Source organism: Puma concolor, chromosome E3 (assembly GCF_028749965.1).
Source record: "Puma concolor isolate L17-30 chromosome E3, mPumCon1.1.hap2, whole genome shotgun sequence".
NCBI classification, from domain to species: Eukaryota; Metazoa; Chordata; class Mammalia; order Carnivora; family Felidae; genus Puma; species Puma concolor.
Genome location: NC_141682.1, coordinates 36,389,875 through 36,416,471, shown reverse-complemented (window position 1 = coordinate 36,416,471; position 26,597 = coordinate 36,389,875). Strand labels below are relative to the sequence as shown.

General features: G+C 45.3%; 1 protein-coding gene across 37 annotated transcripts in view; it reads left to right on the top strand.

Moving 5' to 3' along the window:
- The window catches only part of RBFOX1 (RNA binding fox-1 homolog 1), a 2,073,113-nt gene that overhangs the window by 1,909,536 nt on the left and 136,980 nt on the right, over positions 1-26,597 (top strand). The gene's annotated exons all lie outside the window — the stretch shown is intronic.

Sequence of the window (26,597 nt, the reverse complement as noted above, 5' to 3'; positions counted from 1 at the left end):
TCCGTGTTAGGCTGGCAAGAATGTTTCCATTCTTCAGATTAAAAAAATTGAGGCTCAGGGAAGCCTTATAACTTGCCCCAAGCCCCAGGTGCCCCATGTTACCAAGACTGGACCCCTACCAAACACTGCCTACCCTGAAGCCCCTCTATACAGCCTCTTCTGTGTCTCTGAGGGACCTTCATTTTTGCAAACTCTGGTTAATTCCATAAGTTGACTGGCTGCGTCTCTCACAGGCTCAGATGAGAGATACTTTAGATCCCACCTTTGCCTGAAGCACAGGGTGTTTCCCTTAGAAGAAGCCCCCCACCTGGAAATCCAAGGCTCCAACAGTTCACGGAAGCCCCTTTCCACCCCGACTGCTGTGCACACCCTGAGCAGAAAGATAATTCACCCTAATTATCCAAAACCCATATTTAAGGACAAGTACAAAGAACTCTAACTGAGGTTCAAAAATAAACGATTCAGCAAAACTGCACGAGGTAAATTCCCTCAGAAAGGAGAGTTTATCGCTGACGGTTCTAAAAGGGAGCCTTTACCCTTTTGTTGGCTCCAGATTCAAGTTAAAGGTACAGGCCTGCCTGTTCTCAGTGGCACCTTTCCCTTTATGCCAGTGTAGCTCCAGAAGGAGCCCTGCTGATGGCAGGATCCCCCTCTCACTGTCCCACTGTCCTGTCTCAGGTACTACTGTCTTAACATAGGGTTGGGGTTTGTCCTTTAATCCATGTCTGACATAGAGGTTTAGCGATTTATTTTTCCGAATGTTCGAAAGGGCTGGTCCATCAGAGTGGAGAGCACACAGGCTGTACTTCTCACTAACCACGTGGGCCTCAAACCTGACGCTTTCTCTGAGCCTCAGTTTCCCTATCCGGCAAATGGTCTTGTCGATGGCCATGAGGATTCAGTGGAATAACAGGAGTGATTCGGGGAGCTTAAGAAATCTCCTAGGTCATTCCTAGAGTAGGTGCTTGGAAAGGTGTCTCAGATGAACAATGTTTGATTTCGCACCCACACCCATGTGTGATCCCTAAGGGACAGTGTGGCTGGCTGCTTGAGGTCAGAGAGCTGGGCCTGGCGAGTGTCGGAGGGTCTTCCCTCTCTCGGGACCTGAGCTCGAGAGGAGTATGGGCACTGGGGACCCTCCCAAGGATGCCCCTCAGCCACCTAGAGCATCAGTTCCTTGTTAGACATGGTCGATGGGATTTTGATGATTGGAAACGTAAGAAAGGCTGGAACCCAGAACATTCCGAATCTACTCTGTCACCCCCTCTACCCTGTGAGGACCCAGGCCGGAGAGAGGTATGCTGGGAAGACGGTCCACAGGAGAGACCAAACAGTCCTTTCAAAATGTCTAGGCAGGCAACAGATGTCCTCTGATGCAGGGACATGTGACAGACTTGGACAGTGTAACTTGTCTGCCCCAAGGCATAAGCCAGACACATAATTCTTTCCTAGATTTTCCCCTCATCTCCCACCCTGGATTGCCTAGCTCTGAAGGTCACATCCCCAATGATTTCAAGCACAGAGAAGGTGGGTAAAGGGGACAAAACAAAAGAAAAAGAGACACAGGAAGAAAGGGAAGGCATGGAGGGGGAGGAAGAGGTAGAGAGAGAGAGACAGAGACTGGGCTCACTCCATAATTTTTTTCTTTAAAAAATAGATGATCTAGATCTAAATCTAAATCTAGAGATAGATAGAGATATATAAAGGCAGCAGGGAATCTAAGTGACATCCTTACTGACATCTGAGGCTCAATGAACTTGCTCACTCTAGATGGAGTCCCAGTGAATGTTCCAGGTTCTGAACGATCATATTGGCAGTTGCCCTAACTCAGTAAAAGGGGTGAGCATAGGCAGATCAAGCAGAGAGCCCTCCCACATCCCTTCTGCTGGGTGCTGTACCAGCTATGCCTTCCAGTCACCCAGGGGTGAGGTTAAAGGGGCACAGCCCCTGAGCTACTGGGTTTGTGCCTTGGGACACAGGCAGGAGGCCAGCAGGAATCCCCCATGGGTGTTAACACATCCCATGGTGAGGCTTAACACAGCCGACCAGACACTTATCTTAACACAAGCCTTTGCAAGCCAGTTCAGCGGCCCACTCACTGCTCACTTAGACTGCAGAGTATCAAACTCTGGGAGGCATTGGGATCTGCTGGAAAGTATGATGTATCTTATAGGCCTGTTCCTGATACAATAGCGATGGCAGCAGCTGCCATTGCCAAGGACCCATCCGGATGCCACTGTGCCTTTATCACGTGACCCCAAGAACCCCTTGAGAGAGCTGTCTTTCCCTTTTTCAGAGAAGACAGGTGAATCTGGGAGGGTTGAATGGTCTGTGTGCCCCCAGGAATGCAGCCGGCCGAGTATAGCCTTATGCACATCGAAATGGAGAACCATCTCTGGAGGGTTTCTCAACACCTGTAATTTTCCGAGTACCTAATAGTTGCTGCGCAGGATCTGTGTGTCCCACATTCTTTATTTCCTTCTGCCTTCTTGGTGATTCTGTGAAGCAGGAGAGAAACTCTTCATTCTATGGAGGAGGAAAACGAGAACAGGAGAGTCCGAGCTGAACCCAAGCTGACTCCTAAGACAAGGGCTGTCTTAGCCCTGTGTTTCTCGTCTCTGTCCTTGGGGGGGGGGGGGGGGTGAAAGCCGCCTGATCAGGATTGCTGTAGGGGAGAATGACAAAGGGGAGCGAGGCCTGGAGGCAGACCAACATGTGTCCACACACTTGGTAGCCATGTAGTCTGTTGTGTCAAATGGACCCAACTTGATGGCCTGGGTTACATAGTGCTCCTCCCCCGAAAAATTCATGTCCACCTGTTACCTCCGAAGGCAACCTTGTTGGAAATAGTTTTTGCAGATACAATTGTGGAAGTTAAACAAGGGTCATACTGGGCTAGGGTGCACACTAACCCCAATGGCTGGCAGCTCTAGGGGAAGGCCAGGTGAGACACAGAGAGAGGAAGACCAAACAAGCACAGAGGCAGAGGTTGGGGTGATGTATGTACAATGCAGAGAAGGCCAGGGCACCCCAGGGCCATCAGACAGGAAGAGGCAAGGGCAGACTGTCCTCTAGTACCTTCAGACGGAGCGTGGCTCAGCCAACACCTTGATTGTGGATGTCTGGCCTCCAGAACTGTGAAAGAATAGATTTATATTGTTTCTACCACTGAATTTGTGGTAATTGGCCACGGCAGCCCCAGAAAACTAATACAGCCAAGGTATTTGTTTGTTGAATTTGTTTGCTTTATGGCACTTACCACAACTGGCAATCATTTTCTTTGTTAGGTTGCTTATGTGGGCCTGTCAGCCACAAAACAGCTCCAAGCTGTGTTTAGTTCATCACCCCCGTGTCCCCAGAACTTTGCTCAAAGTAGCTGCTCAGGGAAAGTGTGCTGAATGAATAAATGAATGAGTGAATGAATGAGTGAGTGAAATGGGCTGTTGTGAGGCTGAAGCAAGGTAATATCTTGAGATTGCATCAAACAGTGTTTGGGCAAGAGCAGGCATGAAAAATAAAGGTTGTTCTGATTATCATTCCAGGCAGGAATTACATTTTTCTTAGGGCCCCTCTGAATTGCAGAGAGCCAACGGGAACTGGAGTAGTTACCTGGACGGAGAGAACACAGTTAAAGGAAAGGCCGTTTCTGCCAACATTGACAGGATGGGAGCCCCCCGCCCCTTTCTTGAAACTGCAGTTCCCTTTGAGGAAAGGAGCCCACCAGTGAGAAGGGCAGGGTCCAGGCGGGGGTGGGGGGGGGGCAGGGGAGGCAGGGTTTTGCAGCCTCCTGACCCCCTGGCTCTAGGCCAGGCCTCCACCTTCCCACTCTGCAGGAGGCTTTGATCTCATCCCCCTGCCCAACAGACACACATTAGTCGATAATTCCGGGAGACATCAAAACCCCAGCACGAGCCCTTCCTCTGCCTGCAACCTCCAGAAAGTTGCAAGCCCTGCTAATGGGCCCCGGACAGGTCTGTTCTGTTTCCCAGGGCCTGGGGTACTCTGTGTCCACTCTCTGTCTGCCTCTGACCCAGTGCGTTTACAGTTAAGCCAAGTAGCCCAAATGGAAGGGATGACCTTCACAGCGACTTGATTTACCTGTGGCTGCTGTATTATTCTTCTTGGCCTTCGTTTCCAGGTGGTGGCACACAGTGGGGTGGAAAGATCATGGGCTCAGGAGCTTGAAGACTTGGTACAGGGTCCCACCTCTGCATTTTGAGGCTCTGTGACCATCAGCAAGGCATACACACCCCCTGAGTCTCTGTCTTTCCCTCTGGGAGAAGAATCAGAAATATGAGTCCCCTGCACTGCCCGACAGAACTGTTTTGAGGCTCACGGGAGAAATCAGATGTGAGCGTGCTTTAGAAATCAAGAAGTGTCATAAAAATAGAAGCAATTATTACCATTATCCCATGACTCTGAGCTCATTAAAAAAAAAAAAAATTCATTACTGACCCTGTGTTACACACTGCCGATGGAGAGACAAACAAAACTCTATCCCTTATGACTTTCCTAAACTACGCAAATAAGTCCTATTCATTACAGAAAAGAGAGAAAACCCAAAAAAGCAAATAATCATCATCACCACAGTTGCCACCATCACTACATTGACCACCTGGTTGTTTATCCTCTTTGGACTGTTGCAGCGTCTTACAAAATTTTTTAATGTCTTTTTTTTTATTGCTTATTTTTGAAAGAGAGAGACAGAGCATGAGCAGGGGAGGGGCAGAGAGAGAGGGAGACACAGAATCGGAAGCAGGCTCCAGGCTCTGAGCTGTCAGCACAGAGCCCGACGTGGGGCTCGAACTCAGGAACGGCGAGATCACGACCTGAGCCGAAGTTGGACACGTAACTGACTGAGCTACCCAAGCACCCCCAATTTTTTTTAAATAAATAAAAATACAAATATGGTATATGCCATCCTGTTTTGTGACTTGGTCTCTAATGGAAAATATCATATATATCTTTCCAAGTCATTTAATTTATTCTGACGTTTCCCCCCTCTGGTGGCTTCTTTGTGTTTTGTGGCCGGCATGGTTTGGATCGGACTGAGTGTATGTGGCCAGTCCCTTGTCGTTGGATACGTAGGTTGTTGATTTAGCCAGTCCCTTGTCGTTGCACACGTGGGTTGTTTCCCATTTTTCACTGCAGCAAATATCACTGTAATGAATTTCCTCTCGCCCACATCTTTGCACACTTCCCCGATTGTTTCTGTAGAATAAATTCCCAGAAGTAGAACTGCTGGGTCAAAGAGTAAAAATGCACATTTTTAAAGGCTTTTGATAGTCAGATAAAACTAAAAAATCACCCTCCAGAAAGATTATACCAATTTAAACTCCCAACAAGACTGCACGGGAGTGCCCTGTTTCCCGAACTCTCGCCAGAGCTGAGCATTATCTCAGAGTGATTTAAAATGCCTGAAGAAAGGAATGATAACGGTTTCTACCCCGCACTAGCTAAAACACGAGCACTGCATATTGGCTTTCAGCTTGATAAATACTTTCTTATAAGGTCATAAATATCAGCGGAACCAAAGGTTAATGTAGTGTGCAATGCTGTAAAATTCAGCAGGCAACCTGCTAGATCATAATGATGCATTAGCACCTTTCAGTATGAAGTGGGATGGCTTACAAAGTCTGTTTATAAGTGGCCACTAACTCAACAAGTGCGTAATTGTGTCAGGTGGCCCCACTGCTCCTGCAAACATAATTTATTAAGTGCACACCTTGCCTTCCATTATATGCCAAGACTGAGAAACAGAGGCGGAAGGAGGTGGGGGAGGAGAGGAAAGAAGGAAAGAAAAGGATTCGTGAATGTATGTATTTCATCCCTTTCGCAAGCTAGAGATCCTTAAAAGACGAACATAATTTATTGCAGAAAAAATAAAGCAAATAATCCCTTTCATATATTAGCAGTGAACTTACCACATGGCTGGCAGCATTAGAATCAGAATCAAGGCACGCATGAAAATAGCTGTACCATTAGCAAGCATGTGCTTCTAGAAATCAGACTTTTAAATTATTTAGTTTGTGTTTTGAAGTTTGCGATTCAGATACCTCACGTGTTGCGTTTTTTATGCAGGTGGAAACAGGTTTCATGGTTGTTTGCTATTGTTTTTGGGTTGGCTGGTAAGAAGTTGAAACAGTTACAGTGATTAATGAACAGGAAGGTTGTGTGTATTTTAAGGCAGAAGAGTAATCTGTCCTGGGAGGAGACAAAACAGGATGGATGGTATGAGCAGCCACGTGCCTGTTTGGTTTTGCTTCTTTAGTGACGGACCAAATCCCAGGCGTCAGGGACAGACTTTATACTAAGCCCATCTTAGCGTTGACTCAGGAGTGGCGCCTTGACTCCTTTGGAATTGTGTAAGAGAACTTACTCTGTACGATGGAAATAGGCGGGACTATTCACCATGCAAAATATCCCGGAACAAACCAAATTGTTCTCTACCTTCTCCCCCTCCCTGCCACCCATCTCTCCCCCCCTACATACACACACACACACACACACACACACACACACTTAAGTTTTTTTCAAACAGCCTTTAAATCTGGTGCTGAACATTGGGAATAGAGAGGTGAGTGAAGCACAGCCCACAGCCTCCAAAGCCTTAGCCCAGTCTCATGGCGTAGAGCAATGCCATGGCAGACACGTTCACCGGGGCAGTGAGCGGGTGCTCACAGTGGGAGCTCATGGTAAGGCACCAGGGACTCCTCTCCAGCCGTAGTTGCTGCTTCCGTTCATCCCTATTTCCCACGTCTGATGCATCACAAGGAGACCAGACTCGTTGCTCCCGCGTGTGACACCACCACGTTCGTCTGGATGGTGAGTCATCAGCCCGGCAGCAGACTGGCAGAAAGCAGAGAGGCCATCCAGGCATGATGGCACTTTTGTGCCATACTGTTAACTAGAAACCCACTTAATTCTGCGTTAATGATGAATGAAGTATTTACTATTAACAACCCACGTTTATGGGTTCTGGAAGTATGTCGAATGAGACCAAGAAGCTGCTGCCATTCCAGGAGGCTGAACAAACGCATCAAAGTACTTGCTAGTTTTGCAGGTGACACGAGAGAAACACACAAGAGCCGTGCTGCATCATGTGGGGTGGGCAGGGAGAATGCTCTGAGGAGGTGATATTTAAGCTGATGACTAAGGATGACAAGGATCCAGTTATGGCAAACAGCGGAAGTAAGAGGTGCCAGGGAGGGGAGCCCACGTATGCAAAGGCCTTGAGGTGGGAAAGCCCCTGATGGTTCTGGGAGAATGAAGGCAGAGAGCTGAGGCTGTAAGATGTTCTAGAAATGAAATTGTGAAGGCAGGTCCTTGCTAGCCAAGCCAGGAGTTCAGATTTAATTCCAAGAGCAAGAGGAAGCTCCATGAGAGTTCTGAAGCCATCAGGGTACCGCTTTCTTGGGTGGACCCCTCCAGAGTTTGTGTTTTCTTTCTTTCTTTCTTTCTTTCTTTCTTTCTTTCTTTCTTTCTTTCTTTCTTTCCTTCTTTCCTTCTTTCCTTCTTTCCTTCTTTCTCTCTCTTTCTTCTTTCCTTCCTTCCTTCCTTTCTTTTTTTTCTCTTTCTTTTCTTTCTTTTTCTTCCTTCCTTCCTTCTTCTTTCCTTTCTTTTTGGTTGTTTTAGAGACTACCCTTAAGTGTCAGGGTAAACAAGTGATTTCTGGGACTCCCCCATCCATGAAGGTTAATTTGGCGACACAAATATCTGCTCCCAGGCTGGGGAGATGGCTCTCGTGATGCCCAGAGGGTGGGCTTTATGATCTGAGAGCACTTGGAATGTTTGCAGCGGCAAAGCCACATCGTCCCATCGAATGTCTCTTTCATTTTTAATGAGGAGCCTGGAGGCACTGTATAAATAAAACGGCCGAATTATTAAATTATCACTCTACAGGGCATCTTATATTAGTCCTAATTAAATGATGCTTTTCATATTAACAAACAGTGCTCAAAAAAGGATTCCAATTTTTAATCCTGACCTAACAGAAGTAGGAAGCCCTAGAAATTTCTAGAACATGAACAATGCCCCCGGACTCACTGGAGGGCACAGATGGTGAGTTTTCAGATGTCATTCTGCATTTGAACATTGCCGGTAACCACAGTGACTGTCCCCTTCACCCAGACGCAGACATCCACATCCATCCACACAAAAAATACTTCCAGGATTTCCGCCCCCTTAACCCTTGCGGGGTAACAGGGGCTGGACTTACATTCCCACCTCAACCAACTGAAAAAAGTGCTCCACAGATAAGGAGCAATGAATTTAGGTTTTGGACCACAAGGAGCACCAAGAGAAGGGAGAAAAATGACATGAGCCCAATAGTGGCCCCAGACCACTACATGCAGAGGGTTTCCAAGTCCTAAGGCAAATAGGGGGAACCCAGATAAGGACTATTTAGGGTACCAGATACTAGATTCTGGGGACACAGTGGCGACTGACACCAGCAAGACCTCCAACCTGCTGAGCTTACATCATCATATGGGGGGGAGACAGTTGATAAGTAACTACATACATGGGGTAATTTGAGCTAGGTCAATGGGGTGTTTGAAGACACTGGCAAGAGCCACTTGTGAGCATTGCTTTCCCATCAGTGTTTTCTGTGACATCATGTCTATAGCTTGAAATCAGCCACGGTGAGAGTATTTGCACCACAAAGTTGTCAAGGCTTGTGTATTATTGTTGCTTTGGAGAGTTTCCTTACCAACTTACTCTTCAGACAATGTGGTCAGGGAAGGCTTTGTAAGGGAGAACCGTTTCTGTTGAGACATGAGGATGAAGAGCCATTCATTCATGGGCAAACCCTTGAGGGAATGTTTCAGGCGAGGAAATAGCATGTGCAAAGGCCCTGTGCCTCCATATTCCATTCTTCCACCCTCTCTGATGTTCGGGGCAGAAGTGTCTCCCTTCCCTACAATCCCTTGATGAGATTTCATCCACTTCTGTATATTAACCATATAATCTTCCCTCCCCTTTTCACTCCCATGTCAGCACAGTAGAGAATATCTTTATGGAGTTATTATGGCTTGATCCTTATGCTCTGTTTTCAGATCTTCTCCACTCTGAGTCTGTACCTTTTTTTTTCCATAGTGGAATTTTACTACTTACTCCCAAGAATGATGCTTTAGTCCCTTGTCTGTGAGAACGTGATACTCTTTTACAGTTAGAGAAGATTTAAAAACAAAAACCAAAACAAGAATATTTCTTTAACATCTACAGGTGTAGGATTTAAGCATTGAAAGGTAGAAGATTTCAGAATACATTTTTCAGAAGCATTTTCTGAAGCCCCAGGGTGTCTTCAGAGAAGGTGCAGGGCTGGGATTCAGGGCATGGCCTTGGCAAGACCAATGGCCTGAGTAACCAGCAGGTCATTGTTAATTGATAACGATGCTTTTTTATGGCAAAATCTGAACTAAACCTCAACTCGATTCTTAATATGCACCGCAGAAGCAGAGAGGAGAAATCCATAGTTCATGACCCATAAGATTTATGTCTCGAGCATTTCCAAGGCCCCATCTCTTTGTTTTCTTTTGTGTTCATGTGACCTGTTCACCGCTCTCAAATATCCTCTGACATATGCCCTCTGTCCTCTCACTAAGCAAATGAGATATTTCAGTACAAGCAAGACCCTCCCCTCTTTCCTTCCTTCCTTCCTTTTTTGTTTCTGAATTTTCCAATGTCGACAATTTTGTAAATAACAGCTTTTGAATAACAACTAAATATGAAAGTTAGATTTACAGGCCCCCAGACGATGCTGAACCCTGTTGGGAAGGAAGAAAAGGGTGGCAGGAGTCACTAATCCAGTGAAGATCTCCAAGTGGCCAGGACCTCGGGGTTAGGATGCATAGCTCATTTAGGAAGGTGCTGTTGGGAGTCTGCCTGGATGCAGCTGTGTCCTAAGCCCCAGCTGCAAGGACATTCTTACCGCAGAATGGAGGGAGCTTTCTCCGTCCACGTGTTTGGACAACCATAACCCAGCTTTGGTGGACCCCTGAGCAAGGAGGCTGGTTCTAGGGGACAAGAAGAGACAAGGTTTCTCATAGATGGTGACCTCCATACTCAGTGGCAGTCCAGACCGTCCACCTGGGGGCTCTTCTGGAAAAGTCCGCTTCTGCTCAGAGGTCATCACTGTATGCCAGGCTCTGCACCAGGCACTGGAGACAAAGAATAAAAGACCCAGACCCTATCCTTTCAGAGGCCACAGTTAAGTGATGGCAAAGTGACAGTTTCAATTCAACATAATATTTTGTAGGATAAAGCTAGAGAAGCAAAGCCACCAGCAAAGTGACCACACAGCATCATCGTACCAGGAACATCTAATCACCAACGGTTATCTTCCAGGCACTGTACTAAATGCTTTCTATGCATGATTTTCTTCCCTCGCAGCAAGCCTGGGTCTTATGTACTCTTCTGTAAAAGTCAATTTCACTGATTAGCGGCCTGAGCACAGAGAGGTTAGCTATTACACTCATGGTTGCACAGCAGGGATACAGAAAAAATCTGAACTAAGAAATTCAAGTTCTTGAGCTCAGCTTCTGAGTTATGAGCTATTGGAACATGCAGCCTGAGGAACACGTTTAGCCTGTCCGTGTCTCATCAGAAATAGAAGGGCGCTCACAGAATACCAGCTCTGGAGGTAAGCAGCTGATTTTGGATGTCAGTGAATTCGGACGAGGGATTCAGGCACCGTTAGGCCCCACCCTTTTTAAGCCAACATACACCTAACATACACCTTAACGAGCCCCGATTTGGGACAATTTTTATGGTTGCAGAGTGCTTTTATTTTGTTTCATTTTCTTATGCAAAGCCAGAGGCCTGACATCAAACTGGTAATTTTGGCCACATTATCACCGTGTTCTAACCAGGCAAGCTTATTAGTTCAGACAATTAAGAAAATACAAGTGGAAAATACTTGGCTATTAGGGAGAAAGGAGTAACATAAATCCAAGATGTTGGGACAATTAGCATTTCCAGCAATAAAAATCAAGTGGAACGCTAAGGAAATGAATATTATGCTTATTATTTAGCACTAACATAGCATTTTGTATTTATAAAATGCCTGATAATTGTTTTTGGCCATTTCTTTTGGTAAAACTCTGATAAAGGACATTTGCTATTCTCAGGGGTGGCGTAAGGGGGGTTTAAGTGAGAACCCATTAAATTACAATTCAAGTAATCTTCCTGTCCTCTTCTTCTCAACTCAGATTTAAGTAGAGAAAGAAAACACCCAGAAATCCTGCTAAAATGTAAGTCATTTTATCTCCCTCCTTTGTTAAAAGCCCTCTAGTGGCTCACCCATTTCTCTCAGAGTAGAAGCCAAAATCCTCCCATAAATGCAACTTGATATCCAAGATTGGATTCTGCACCAGAAAAAGGACATTAGTGGAAACAACTGGGAAAATTTGAATAAACTCTGTAGTTAATAATACGTGAATGTTAACTCCCTAGTTTGGATGAATACACAGGGTTAGGTAAGATGTTAACTTTAGAGAAAGCTGGATGAGCTGGATTGCTATCTTTGCAACATCTCTGTAAATCTAAATATATTTCAAAAGTTATAAAGCTATTTTTTTTTATAGCCAAAGTTCCTGCAGTAGCCTGGAAGGCCTTATTACATGACACTTCGTTATACATCTGACATCATCTCGTATCTGCTTCCCTGTGATCACTCTGCACTGGACTCACTCTTCCTCATGTTTCTACCTCAGGACCTTTGCACAGTCTGTCCCTGTGTCTGGACTATTCTTGCCTGACCTGTCCTCATGGCTCAACAGTCTTTGTCAAATTTTGACTCAAATGTCACCTTCTCCAAAACCATTGACTAAAAATTTCAAACCCTCCCTAGCACCCCAATCCTCATATTCAATGCTTTGTCTCATAGTGCTTACATTTCAACATACTCTGCCATGTTCTATTTACTGTAGTATTGCTTATCACTTTCTCCCCCACTGGAAGATAAGTTCCTTGAGGAGGAATTTTTGTCTGTTTTCTCCATTATCCGTTTCTAGCATCAAGAATTGTACCTAGCCCTTACACTTGGTGAATATTTGTTGAACCTAGCTATGAAATTCTGAACTAAAAGAAAAAATGTAACACTTGCTTATTGCTTTGCTTACGAGGGCACTATGCTAAGCACTTAAATATGTACTTCGATAGAATTTTCATGACATCCTACAAGTTAAGTATTATTGCTACTGTTGATGAAGCTCAGGTTTTTCCCAGGGTCACGAAGCTCTTCATCCAGATATCAGAGCCAGGATTCAAACCTGTCTCTCGATGCTGCTTCTGGTCCTGTTTCTCTGACCCTATCCTGTCTGTCAAAATGTCACTTTCCCTCCTTTCATTAAAACCATGGTACTTAAAGATCAGAAATAGCCTAACTCATGGAGTCAGTTGTTCGTATAATTCAACCTTCTTTCTCAGGTGTAATATCACCCAGGATAAATATATGGAACATATTATTTCCCTCAAAGGTCACAGATAACTCTGGAATATTGTGAGCTTTTCATAAGTAATCTAATATGGAACTTTGACCTTCAATTTCTCCTTCATGAGCCTGATTTTGCTTTCAACTTCAACAATCTCTTGTGGATACAAAGTTTCATTCCTAAGAAGGAAAGGACACTGGTTTACAAACTCCAGGCCTTAGCTCTGGGACCTCTTCTCATATGTACTAGCTCTATGGGCCTCCTCTTGAGCTTTATTTTCCTCATCTGTAAAATGGCATATTTGCAGCACCAGCTTCATAGAAGTGTCATGAGGATAAGTGATAGGATCAACGTGAAGTAGTCTGTAAGTTCACTATATTTTATGTATCTGCATTTTCTATTACTGTTTGCATATAGTTGTTGAGATGAAGAAGTTGAAATGGATATCAAGGGGCGCCTGGGTGGCGCAGTCGGTTAAGCGTCCGACTTCAGCCAGGTCACGATCTCGCGGTCTGTGAGTTCGAGCCCCGCGTCAGGCTCTGGGCTGATGGCTCGGAGCCTGGAGCCTGTTTCCGATGCTGTGTCTCCCTCTCTCTCTGCCCCTCCCCCGTTCATGCTCTGTTTCTCTCTGTCCCAAAAATAAATAAAAAACGTTGAAAAAAAAATTAAAAAAAAAAAAAAAAGAAATGGATATCAAGGTTTATTTGGTTTTTTCTTCCTAGAACCTTCTTAGCTTCAGATTACTAAGTTAGCGTAACACCCATCAACTGCTTCCATGAGTTCAAGGGATTTCTCCCAAACGTCTCTGTTAACAACACCTAAAAATCATCATCGTTATCATCACCACCATCATCACCATCACCACCATGGTCATCATCAAACACATGTTATTTACTAAACAATTACTAGGAGTCAGGCTCAAGGCTACATCCTAATAATATTATACTTCACTCTTGTTTACCATGAACCTGCAAAGTGAGGGTTGAAAACTCATTTTACAGATGTGGGAACTGATGTTTCAGGGAGGTTAACTAATTTTCCCAGCATCACACAGAAGTCCTGAAACCAGGTCTGGAACCTAGGTATCCTTTAGTTTATGATCTAGCCCTTTGTCCACACCTGGCCCTACCTTCTTGCCAAGAAGAGTTTTAGAGCCACTGGCAAAATGACCAGAAGACAACATCTCTTGTGGGGAGATGGCTTTTCTCAAGCTTTGTCAGCATTTTCTTAAACTGTGGCCCAGACCCTACTTTTATTCAAATAGCCTGGTATGGGCTTGTTACAAATGAATATTGCTGTCTCTAGCCAGTGATGTGCTGGTAGGTGTTTAACAACCTGCTTGGGGTTGAGGAGGTAGGACAGGAGGCGTTCAGGAGCCTGAGGTGAAGCATTTGCCAATTTCCATGGTGGAAATACTCCCACACTGGTCCTGTTCGAGCTACCAGTGCCTCGTCACTGAACACAGAGTTGGCAAAAGACATACAGGAGAACGCTGTTTTATGGTATCTCGGCCATTCAGGTACAAAAGCCAGAAAAACCATATAGATAATAGTAAAATGTACCAAAAGAATTAGGAAGCAATGCGCTTTGAGTATTTATTACGTATTTTATTTAATTGTGGGTTTATGTTATTTAATTTTTATTAAAGGCCATATTTAACAATAGGCTCAAAAAATACCTGAGAAATAAACATCCCAGACACCTCCCTGTCTCTACTCCAAGCTGATGAAGAGGGCACTGAAAAGGCTAGAACCCTGGCATCTGCATTTCTTTTTTTCTTTTTTCTTTTTTTAATGTTTATTTTTGAGAGACAAAGAACAAGCAGGGGAGGGGCAGACAGAGAGGGAGACACAGAATCCGAAGCGGGCTCCAGGCTGAGCTGTCAGCACAGAGCCCTGACACAGGGCTTGAACCCGCGAACCCTGAGAGCATGACCTGAGCTGAAGTCAGAGGCTTAACCAGACTGAGCCACCCAGGCACCCCTAGAATCTGCATTTCTAAAGAGCTCCCCGCATGCTCCTGGTGCACACTCAAATTACTGAGCCAGCGCCTTTAGCCTTTTCTTAGAGCACATTTGAAGTAAGTGTATGAAGGTAACATATAATATGATAAGCATCTAAAAAATGTAGATGGGATTCATATTCCAGGCAAATGCTCACGGGCAGCTATGCTAAATGAACTCCACTGTTACTCATCTTAAAAGGTTTCTTGAAAAATTGAATAAAAATATTCCAAAGTTTTATTTTATTTTACCTTCAATGAAGCATGGTTGCTCCATGTTGAAGAATAAGGCAGTAATTCTATTCCCTGGCAGCCAGCACAGGAGGACGGTTCAGAGGCCCTTCCTGAAAGGCTTACGCAAAGATAACAAAATGTCAGGAAAAGCTGCAGGGCAGGGCTGAATGGAAAAGGAGGCTTGTAATCTCAAATTCAATATAAAAGATCGAAAGCATCAAATAATCAGTCAGCAGTGAGCCTCCCCATCAGAATGTTCCATCTGCCTTGGAATTCAACTTTGTGATTGTATTATGATGTATACATTATACATCTCTCTCTCTCTCTCCATATATATAACTTCCTAGAAAAAGCTAGGCACATCTGAGGTCCCATAAGGAAGTCTTGCTTGACTTTTAGAAGAGAAACTCATCTGAAACATCACCTCCCTTTACCCCACCCCCACCCCATCCACCTTAAAACCAGAAAAGTCTCTTTTCTAGACAGAAGTTTTAATCAGAGAGAAAGGCATGCCCCCCAAGTCAAGAGCACTCCAGGAGCTATGTGCAAACCCTGATACACAAGAGAGAGCCAACCCAAGGCTTGCAATTTGCCCTCTAAACAGTGTTTCTGCTTTTGGAAGGTGGACATGGAGGGAAGTTAAAGAATTTCCATGACTAATGTTTAGAGTGCTCAGGAAATGCCTTAAGCCATTGGTAAGCACTTTGCCTGCTTTAGGGTTTTAATCCTCCCCCTGTCCTTTGGTTCTTTTCCGGTCACATTGAAGGGAGTCAATCAATAGGCTTTGAATGAATGATTTCACAAATCCCCGTTTTAAAGCCAGGGGAGGTAAGGTATCAAGGGGTAGAGTCACATGTCCAAGATCAACCACATTTGGTTTCTCCTCATTGCAGACACGTAAACTCGCACTGTTGCCTACCCAGGGTAAAAAGGGGTGGCCATGAGGGTGTTAGAGCCCATCAGGGTCACCCCTGAGGATTATTAAAACGATTCATCTTGGGTCTACAGTTACAAGTGGTTACTTTGGGAGTGGGGACCGGAAGTCTGCATTTGCAGCAAGCTTCCCCAGGTGACTTAAAGGTGACCTGAAGGGTGTACCTGGAGATAGACTGAGGTAGCATCCACAGAGCTCTCTGCACCTCCACCTGGACCCAAACGTGTTTGCCTTTCAGACCACAAAACCTGCGTCTTGCTAAGGTGACCAAGAACCCCTTACCAAGGTAGGGCCCCTCGCTCAACCCACCCTCCTGAATCTCGGAGTCTTGGCTTTGAGACCTGATGGGTACCTGCAAGACCACCAAAACCAGGGCCTTCATTTCTTTGGGTGCAGTAAATCTCCTCCAAGAAATAGGACATAGTGAGAAATCGGTGGGAGTTGTCCTTGAATCCACACCTGCTGAAGTGTAGGGCCTCCACTAAGAGTCTTTCTGGTTGCCAGACTGATGTCATCAGACATCAGATACTGTCACCTGCCATGTGAGCAAACCTTGCTTTTTATTTTATTTTATTTTATTTTTTAATTTTTTTTTCAACGTTTATTTTATTTTTGGGACAGAGAGAGACAGAGCATGAACGGGGGAGGGGCAGAGAGAGAGGGAGACACAGAATCGGAAACAGGCTCCAGGCTCTGAGCCATCAGCCCAGAGCCTGACGCGGGGCTCGAACTCATGGACCGCGAGATCGTGACCTGGCTGAAGTCGGACGCTTAACCGACTGCGCCACCCAAGCGCCCCAAACCTTGCTTTTTAAGTAGCATAACCAAGAAAAATGGAAATGATGGACTCCAGATACACAGCACTTTGAAGTGGCCAAAGCACTCTCTGGGGCAGAATCCCCTCTGTTTCTCTGGGATCCGAAAGGGAGCTGCATTGTTGTTCCTCTCCCACAGGTGAAGAAAGGGACACTCTGACAGGATGTCACCCACCGTCATGGCTATCATCCATATCTGACCACTTCCAAGTCTTACCTCTCCTTATTGGAGCCTTGAATGACACAATTAGATGAGAAAGAGCCCAGGACTGGTTAGATATTTCTCTTTCTTCATTTTAAGAGTTGGACTTTTAGACCTGTGAGCCCCGCTAATACACAATTGCCAAGATGAATAAGACTGTCCAAGAAGTTTTCCATATTCCCCTCTTGTTGAATTATGTTTCCGAAGGTCCTTCAGTAAGAGAACTCACCCAGTGTGCTTCAATTGTGTCATGCCTTATTTTTGTCCCCTGCCATACCAGGAGATCCCACAGCCTCTGGGTATGTCTTCTTCATGCTTTAAGCCTCACTTCTAACAAATGTCCTTTATACAGGCGGGAGCTCTTTAAATGCCAGCCAAATAGAACAGTGTAGACCAGAGTACTGACCATCAAATAGTGTAGACCAGAGTACTGACCATCATCCATCATGCCCAACTATGGCCCACTGCCTTTTTTTTTTTTTTTTTTTTTTTTTGGTAAATAAAATTTTATTGGAACATGACCTGTTCATTTGTTTAGATACTGCCTAAACAACATTTTCCCATGCGACAGAGACAGTATGGCCCACAAAGTCACACTATTTTCCATATAGCATTTTTAAGAAAAAAAAAATGTGCTGTCTAGGTAAAGAGCAAACTGGAGAGGAGTTGAAGTCATTTCTATTTTCAGAGTATATTTCTTAGTATTTCCATCTCTTAGAATATATTTACACTCCTCCCCACCCACCAGTGCAGGAAAAATTAGCCCACTGATGAATAGAATCTGGAACTCAGAAGTAATCCGAATCATGTCAGTTTTCAGAAATTGTGTACTTTATGTGACAGGATTCTTTGACTGTCAAATGTAGGAGAATAGACATATCAATATTCCGAAGAATGATATGTATACATGTCTCCGGGTATACTGGAGAAACCCCAGTACGACCAGAGCAAACCCCTCACAGTGCTTGTCTCTTTGTTCAAAGCATTTATACAAAGAAAGAAGTAATTAGTAAGGAAAATCCTGGGATTTTAGCTGAGATCAGTTCCATCTTAAATTCATCACCGAGTTTCTGCAACCGTTCAGCAATTTTCTTAGGTCTGGAAAATTTGCATAATGTATAGATTTGCCATTTGGTTAAATTAAATCTTGCATAATACGTTGGGAGGGGACATCTTTGAGCTGGGTGGATTTGAGGATTCAGTGTAAGATATCAACATTTTTCCTTTTTAAATCGATATTTAAATTGGCCTTGATTTCTGAGTGGGATGGGTTTACGAAAACCAGGAGGCTATGGCTGGGGTGAGGGTAGAGCTTCAAGAGAGTCACTCCTGGGGAGGGAGAGCGGGCTGCCAGCACGAAGGGGAGTTCGCCAGCTCCTTCCGGTGGATGCTCACTGAGCTGGAGAAATAGAAGACTCGTCCTGATGATGCCATCAAAGCAGAAGGCAGTGCGGAGTTCTGGGGAGAACTTGACGTGTTCCTTAAATTAGTTGGGTGCAGTGATGTCATTAACATAGAGACTTGTGCCTGCTTCTTATCTGGGGATTTATTACCGTGGAGGCTCCCTGGCATACTCCCAAATGACAGGATGGGAGAAAACTGTCATGGAGAATGTGTTAGGACACCTGCCATCTGCCCTGGCTCTTGGGAGAGCCTAGAGGTCAGAGGACAGGGAAGGAGTTTTCAGGATGCTCAGAAAACCAGTGCTGACAGAGGGACCCCCATCTGAAAGGAGAGTGGGCAGCTTGCCGGCCGACCTTGACGATACATTACCTTCTGCAGCAATGGAGGGCAAAGGATTGGCAATTCACCACCCCCAAGCAACCCAAGCATACCTATACCTCAGGCTCCCCCACACCCACAGAAGCCCCCAGTGGCCCACGAGCTCCAGCAGAATGAGAGAGAGAGCAGAGACAGGCATTTGCTACTGATCACCAAGAGGGATCTTGTTTCATTGGGTGCCCTCTGCCCCCTCAGTCTCTTGCCCCAAACCCCAACTCCAAAAGAGAAAGACCTAAGAGGAGAATAAGGAAGAAGATCCCAGAGGCAGCTCCCCCTAGCAGACAGAGCCAAGTGCTGGATAGTAGGGGCAAGGAAGCAGGAAATGTCCCCTGCCCGAGGCAGGTCCATCATGACACAGGTCTATGAGGACATGGGTCTGGAGTAATAGGAAGAGAATTTGAATGCTACTGACTTTGGAAGCTTTACATTGGATTGGCCTGAGGTATTTTTTAAGTGTATTCATTTATTTTGAGAGAGAGAGGGAGAAAGCATGAGCAGGGGAGGGGCAGAGAGAGAGGGAGAGAGAGAGAGAATCCCGAGCAGGTTCACACTGTCAGTGCGGAGCCCAATGCAGGGCTTAATGTCATGAACCGTGAGATCACGACCTGAGCTGAAATCAAGAGTCAGACGCTTAACAGACTGAGCTCCCCAGGTGCCCCTGGTCTGAGTTTTTAATAACCACATGGCCAGAAAGCTGTTGCATCGTCTTTAGATGTCATTAAGGGATTTGACTCGGGAAGTGTGGTGCCTGGGCTCTCAACCATTCTCCCACACCGCCTGCCAGGTACTGACTGAGCATCTTGAAGCAGCTCTTAGCCCCTCTGAACAGCCATTCCTTTATCATAAAATGGGGACAAATGATAGAATCTTCTTTTCTGAGTCATCAGGTGATGCAATGAAATACAGTGTATGCAAAGAGCTTAGCAGAGTGCTAATCATGTGACCAATGTTTATTAAATGGCTATCAGATGTCAAGCACTATTCTAGATGTTAATCATCATCATACTTAAGGGCCAGGAAGGGCACTTAGATATATTGACTCACCTGGAGCAATGCTAATAATATTTCTATTTTCTAGATCAAGGAAACAAGGCCCAGAGAGGTTAAGTAACTTGTTCAAAGTCACACAGCTAGGAAGTGGTAAAGCTAGAATTCAAACCCAGATCACTCATTCCAGAGTCTACAAATGTTTATTGTTATTGTTATTAGTAGTGGTAGTTATTTTCAATTCCTTGTTTCTGGAACTAAAAACTGAAACTTTGAACATGGAGAAGGAAAGAAAGAGCTCTTTCTGGAGTCTTGACTCCTGTCCACTGAGAATTAGACACCGGCTCCCAAACCCACCTGCTCTATCCCCAGGGACTGATACATACATACATACATATGTATGTGTGTGTGTGTGTATGTGTGTATATATATATATATATACACACACATACACACACACATACATACATACATATATATATGTAGTAGGTGCTCAATAAATCTATTTTGAATGACTGGATGAGAAAACAGCTGGTTTCAAGCCCACTGAAACTCCTTTCTCTCCCCAGGACAAAACATGTCACATTCCCAGGTATTCGCAGGCTCTGCTTTAATGACACTACTGTAGACTGAATTGTGTCCCCTCCCCTTTAGGCTGAAGCCTTAAGCCCCCACGTGATGGTATTTGGAGGTGTGGACTTTGGGAAGTAATTAGGGTTAGATGAAGTCATGAGGGCAGCGTCCTCCTGTGGGAATCTGTCCTTATAGGAAGAAGAAGAGAGAGACAGCATTCTCCCTCCACCAGGAGAGGACATAGGGAGATTATAAGCCAGAAAGAGAGACCTCACCAGCAGCCAAATATGCTGACGCCTTGATCTTGGACTTCCCAACCTCCAGAACCGGGAGAAGTAAATGACTGTGGTTGAAGCCACCTGGTCCATGGGGTTTTGTTACAGCAGCTCGAGTGTACTTATACAGACACCTATGCAGCCCATCGCCTTTACTGAGGTGTTAAACACTTGGCCCCTTGAATGCTCATCCTATACTTTCAAAGGGTGAAAAAAAAAAAAGAGCAAGAGAATTTGGAGTCAGCCCTTCTGTGTCCCGCAGGGCTTCTGCTTTCTGAAGAATTTCATCATTCCAGCAAAGCATTGAATTTATTCGGGTTGAGGGAAATGTGATGAGTTTCTTAAATCTGTGTCACCTGGCTGTGGAATCCACCCTGCCGAGCTAGGAAGGAGGCATTAACTACATCCAAAGCTGTGTGATTAACTTATTTGTTTGCCTATAGAGCTAAAATGAAAAATCAGGAAGCTGAGTGAATCTGCACGAGCCCCGTTTTGAAGTAGGATTGTGAGAAAACCCGAGACGTGGGTTTTAATTCACATTCCCTGGGCTTACCATTATTATTATTTTTAATGGAAAATAACTTCGCACAATCTTGCTTCGTTTTAAATGGAGAATGTGCAATATTGTCTAACGCAGGGTATGAAGTTGATTTAGTATGCATGATTTTCTCCCCCTCCCCATCCAGGACTTTGGTTCTTTGTACACATTCAATATCGTTACATTTTTTGCTTAGAACATATATATTTTCCCCCTGAACTTTTCTCGATTGCTTTTTTATCAGGTTTACAAATCAAATCAAATAGGTATATTGCAGAGCTCTGTGATACCATTTTCTGAGCTTATAGTACAATGTATTGAATTATGCCACTCCAGCCTTTCTTTTGCTATTCTCTCCAGATTGAGAGAGAGGGACTGTGGACCCTGTAAATTCACTTGGTGCCCAGCATTACTGGCTAAATCAAGACCACTATTCAGGCTGTAAGAAGAGACAGAGCAAGTGTTTGTTACACAAATCAATTTGGTCCAAAGTACATCGCAGTGGGTACTCAACCATCGCTCACATAATATTGTCAACTTAATCAAATAATGCCTCGAAGACACTCACAAGCTTTTCTCTCTGAGAAATAACTTGATTGGTGGAGGAGGAAGAAGCAGCTGGCTATTCAAAAGGACACTTTTTATTTATCACTGTAAAGCACTTTGGGCATGGAGGGGAGGAAGCCCGCAGGATAGGGGGGATGCTGGATATTCATTAGGCTGTATGCGGGGGGGGGGGGGGTGGGGGGGGGAGTTGTGCTCGTTAGCATCCTGGCTTGGGTACTGGGTTTTGACACCCTCATGGCAGAATTGGGGATGCTCATGGAGACAAAAGAAGCTGGGCCCCAAGAGGTGTTCTGGAATGACACAATAAATATTTGCTGGCACAGTAAAGGGCTTCAAAAATGATTCAGTGTAGTGTTTGTCTTTGGGATGTTCATGTTCTAGTAGCACAGACAGGTAAGTAATCTGATAATAAGGAACATACAGGGTCGATAAGAGCTCACCAGAGGGGAGCACAGGACTCTAGGGGCTCGGAGGAGGCATCTGAAGCCACCTGGTTTGGTTTGATTTTGGCCAACTGGTTGAGATAGAGCCCTGTTCGCAGAGCTCATCACTCTGGTTCGAGCCCAGACAGAGAGCTCAGGCAGTTAGACCTCCAGCGAATCTTCACTCCTCTATGCAAGTGCTTAGCAGTTGCCCTCTGGGGCTGGGCTGTCTTTAGACTTTCTTAATTTTTTTTTTCAATGTTTTTTATTTATTTTTGGGACAGAGAGAGACAGAGCATGAACGGGGGAGGGGCAGAGAGAGAGGGAGACACAGAATCGGAAACAGGCTCCAGGCTCTGAGCCATCATGTCTTTAGACTTTCCATAGCACCTTCCTCTTGGCCTTGACAAGCCATTGGGGTCTGGAATATGGAGTCCAGCAAATGGACTTAGATATCTTAGGTTCCATCCTGGCTCTGCCATCTCCTAGCTGTGTAATTTTGGACAGGTAACTTAACCTCTCTGAGCTTCAGTTTTTCAACCTGTTACGGTGATCAGTGGGATAAGGTATGAAAAGTGCCTAGCAAGATGCCAGGGTCACAGTAGGACCTCAGCACAGTTTTATATTTAGTACCCATCCCATTACCCGACCCATTAGCTGATTCCACACTAGGCTCATAAGCAATCAGGCATTGGTAGTGTTCAGCATCAGATGTCTCAACTCAGGGGAGAGTGGAATGCCCTCGCACAGCACTGGTCCTTATCCAGGGATCCGTGGGTATCTGTGCACCCTTCAGGGAGTCTGTGAACTCTGTATTCAGGGATTAGGATATTAATATTTCGAAGGGGGCATTATTCTGCCAGCTGGAGGTATCTGTTGAGCCATGGCCGGTATGACTGAGGAACTGAATTTTTAATTAGGCTCAACTGTAATTAAAATTTAGACACTGACACTTGATTCCATTATTAAAAGCCTTTTAGGTGTGTTTTGAAAATCTTGGCTATTCGACTGCCAATTTTTCAAAGTCTAAATATAGATGAGGTATTTCTAACGAAAATGCAGTGTCCATATTGAGATGATGAGCTGTAGTACAAATTATTTGAACATCTCAGAGACTCAGAAAAACAAGAATGTAAAATATCATTTACATTAATTACACGCTGAAATAATAGTTTTGGTAAATTGGATTAAGATAAATATATCCTTAAAGTTAATTCCACATATTTCTTTTTCCTGTTTAGACACGTGGCTTCTAGAAACTTTAAGATTTTGTATGTGACTCCTCTTTTATTTTGTTGAATGGCTGCTCTAAAGTGTGTGATCACTGTCCCTGAACTGTATCTAGTCTTATGTGATGAGTGCATGAGTTTTTAATTTCCATCGTGCAGGGGAAGAAAATAATTTTCTTTGTATTCTTCTAGGTTCTTGGCTGAAGCACCCTGTGGTAAAAGAGACAAACAGGAATTTAATAACATGTCTACCTTCTGTAGACAGGGTACCTACCCAAGAAAACCAAGTAACTCCCTGGCATGGCCCAAGCCACCAGCTTAAACATCATCTCCAGCTGAAGACAAAAGATGTTGGGAGGCCAGGGGAGCCAGCGATGGGGAGGTTATTAGGAAAAGCACAGTAAATAAGGGTGAGGTGGTTATGCAGATTTAGGTCCTTGACTTATCCTTTGAAGAGAGTTTCTAGAGATTTAGTTACTTTCTCTTCCTGGTGCCTCCTGAGAGGAAGACACCCCTATAAATGGAGAATTTCCTTATAAATGTGAATGTCTCTTACAAAAGGGTATTTTCTACTGTTTTTGGAGCTTCTCCTGTGTCTGCTGTTTCTCAAAAATAATTGTCCCAAAATAACCCTTGTGCCAAAGAGGTGTATTTTGGGGTGGCAAAATATAATTCGGTACAGTTCTTGTTTTCTTAGGGTGAACGCCCCTACTACAGGCACTCAGCACTGTGCTTCAAAGTCTCTGATTTCTCTCCGAGTTCTGATTTCTGCTGACAGCTTCACCACATCTTACTCATCCGCCCTTGTGATGGTCACCTATGTTGCCTCCACATAGGTGGTGGTGGAACCTTTTATCCTTTCTTGAATCTGAGGAGACAGGCCCAGAAGGGTTTAAGGAGCTCGGCTCCTATGTGACAGAACTGGAGTTTAGCTCAGGGATGCCCAGCTACAAATGTCCTCGGCCTGCGTTACCACTAGGTACTTGGTCACCCCCGGGAGATAGCACACAGGTGAGCTCAGCAGTGCCTCATGGGCTCCGAGCTGAGCCCACGGGGCGGGGCCACAATCTGAAAGGCACATACAAAAACTATGCGGATTCTCTCCAACAGTCATCCCCGGATTGGTCGATATCAAAATCCAATTTCACCAGGATTAGCCTTGGGTTGCTCAGAGCTATTCATTGAATTAGGAACGATTATAGCAGAGGGAGCCCCGCGGTTCTTTATTAAGGTCTTTGCGGAAGCACTAAGTGATCTTCGGGAGATTAAAGTGCTGGTGGTGTTTTCTTAACATTTATAACCTGCGCCGATATCTGGGGAGTTTGTTTATTAGGAAAAATTCTGCGGCACACATCCTGACTCCTAATAGGGCTCTCGAACTGGGCCAGAGTAGAAGCTGGATTTTGCCATCCTAATGAGCTTATTTTCGAACCTCTGCCAACGGCTGCCTGGAAACACACCTCTTAGGGTTAATGGACTTTCCACTCGTGTGGGGTCCTGCAGCCTCCCCTGCGTGATGGGGCCTCTGCATCTCAGGGTCGTCCGTACCCACACGCCCGAGAAAAGAACAAACCCCGGTGGTTTTAACGCTGTTAATAATAGTAATGATATGCATTCCCTGTTTGTTCATGGGACTTAACTGTTTGCAAGACTTGGATTACATTATCCCAGTCTGAAGGGTCCAGGAAAGATGTGCATTTATGATTTTACGCATCCGCAACTAAGAGTGAGAGACGTGAAGTTAGCATTTGTGCCGCTCGCTGATACCAAAGCCAGACCTGTTCATTGACGCCACAGGCCCTTGCTGAGAACTTACCGTGTGCTCCAGATCAGTGGTTTCAGTCGGTACAGTTCCGCCCCCCACAGGGAGCACCTGAACCCCTGAAGATAGTTCCAGCTGTCCCACTGTCGTCTAGAGGATGGAGGCCAGGGATGCTGCTGAACGAACATCTTATGGTGCACAGGACAGCCCCAGGTCAAAGAGCTAAGCAGCCCCCACATCACCATTTCTGGTAGAGAAACTGCTCTAGGTGTAGGGCAGAACAGTGAATGGAAACTCCCCAGTCTCTGTTCTCGTGGACTTGGCGTTCTGGTGGAGAAGACAGGCACAGCAGAAAATAACAGAAGCACGTAACCTAAAAGGAACAAGTGATACGTACTTTGGTAACGGGCAGGTGAAGATTTCTCAGACGGGTCATGTCTGGGCAGACAGCCGATGGGCAAGAGGGGGCAAGCCGGCCACATAGGCATCTGGGGAGAGAGTTCTCCAGGCAGAGGAATAACCGGTGTGAAGCCTGAGGAGGGAGCTTGCCGAGTGGGCGGAAGGAGGAACAAGGTGGCCAGTGAGCAAGGACTGGGGAGCCTCAAGAAGCAAGGGGGTCAGGGCCAGGCCATACTGAATATCACAGCCCAGGATGAGGGCCTGGGCTAGAGGGTTCAGAGAGGGCAAGTGCCCTGGCTGTTCTCCTTCTGCCTCGAACATCCTTTGTTTTCTCAAATTCCTCTCATCTCTGAGCGAGCAGATCAGCAGTAATTTGCTTGGTCTTTATGTTCTATCTTCTGATCTCCGAAACATGGTTATGAGGTATCTTTCCAGTTCAGCTGCGTCCCACTTAGAGCTAAAATGATACTTAGGAAAAAAAATCAGGGATAAATCAAGAGTTCTTCTTCGAGCAATTAATTCCAAGGAAGCCTTGCCAGGCACCAGCCTCAGGGGATGTAGCTCCCTAGCAGGGAGCCCCTGACTTTGGGGAATACGCGTTCTAGATGTGCAGTTCCCTGCGCAACCTTCTTAGAATTTCTACGTTATTTTATTTTTGTCGGTAGAAGTTTCACTCTGGGCGTTCGCCGTAAGCTTCACCGACCTTCTCAGGGATGCCATGACCGCTTTCGCCATCTGTGTGAAGTACAGCACTAGGCTCAGGGAACTGGCAGGCCTGTCCTTGTTTTTGGAGTATCGGCTGCCTCTCAGGAGGCTGGTGGAGTGCGTCTCAGTCCTGCTGAAGGGCGTCAGTACCTCCAGGGTACATGGAATGGCGGCCAGGGCGCCCAGGCTGGCAAAGGGAAGATTGCAGTCTCCTCTATTTAGGGAACTCATTAAAGTTCCCAGGGTGACAGATGGGAACCTGGGACAGCTCAGGCAGAGACATTCTCTATTCTTCTGGACCTGGTGTGGGGCCAACCCTTTGGAGAACCTCAGGCCACCTTAAGTGGTAGAAAATGAATCTCCTCCTTGACTATAGCTACCCATCCTACATGTGCTTCCAGTTTGTTTTCTTGTTTAATAAAGGGTTGTAGTGGGTTGAGTGTGGCCTTCAAAAGATATGTCCATGTCCTGACCCTTGTAAACCCATGAACGTGGCCTTATTTGGACAAAGGGTCCTTGCAGATGTAATTAAGTTAAGGATCCCAAGCCAAGATCTAGGGTGAGCCTTAAACCCAGTGCCTAATGTCCTTATAAAGAAGAAAAAGGCAGACAGAGATGGGAGTCTCAGACACACAGAGGGAAGAAGGCCGTATGAACACAGAGACAGACTGGGGAAAGGCAACTCCAAGCCAAGAGGCCACCAGAAGCTGGAAGAGGTAGAGATGGGCCTTCCCGCAG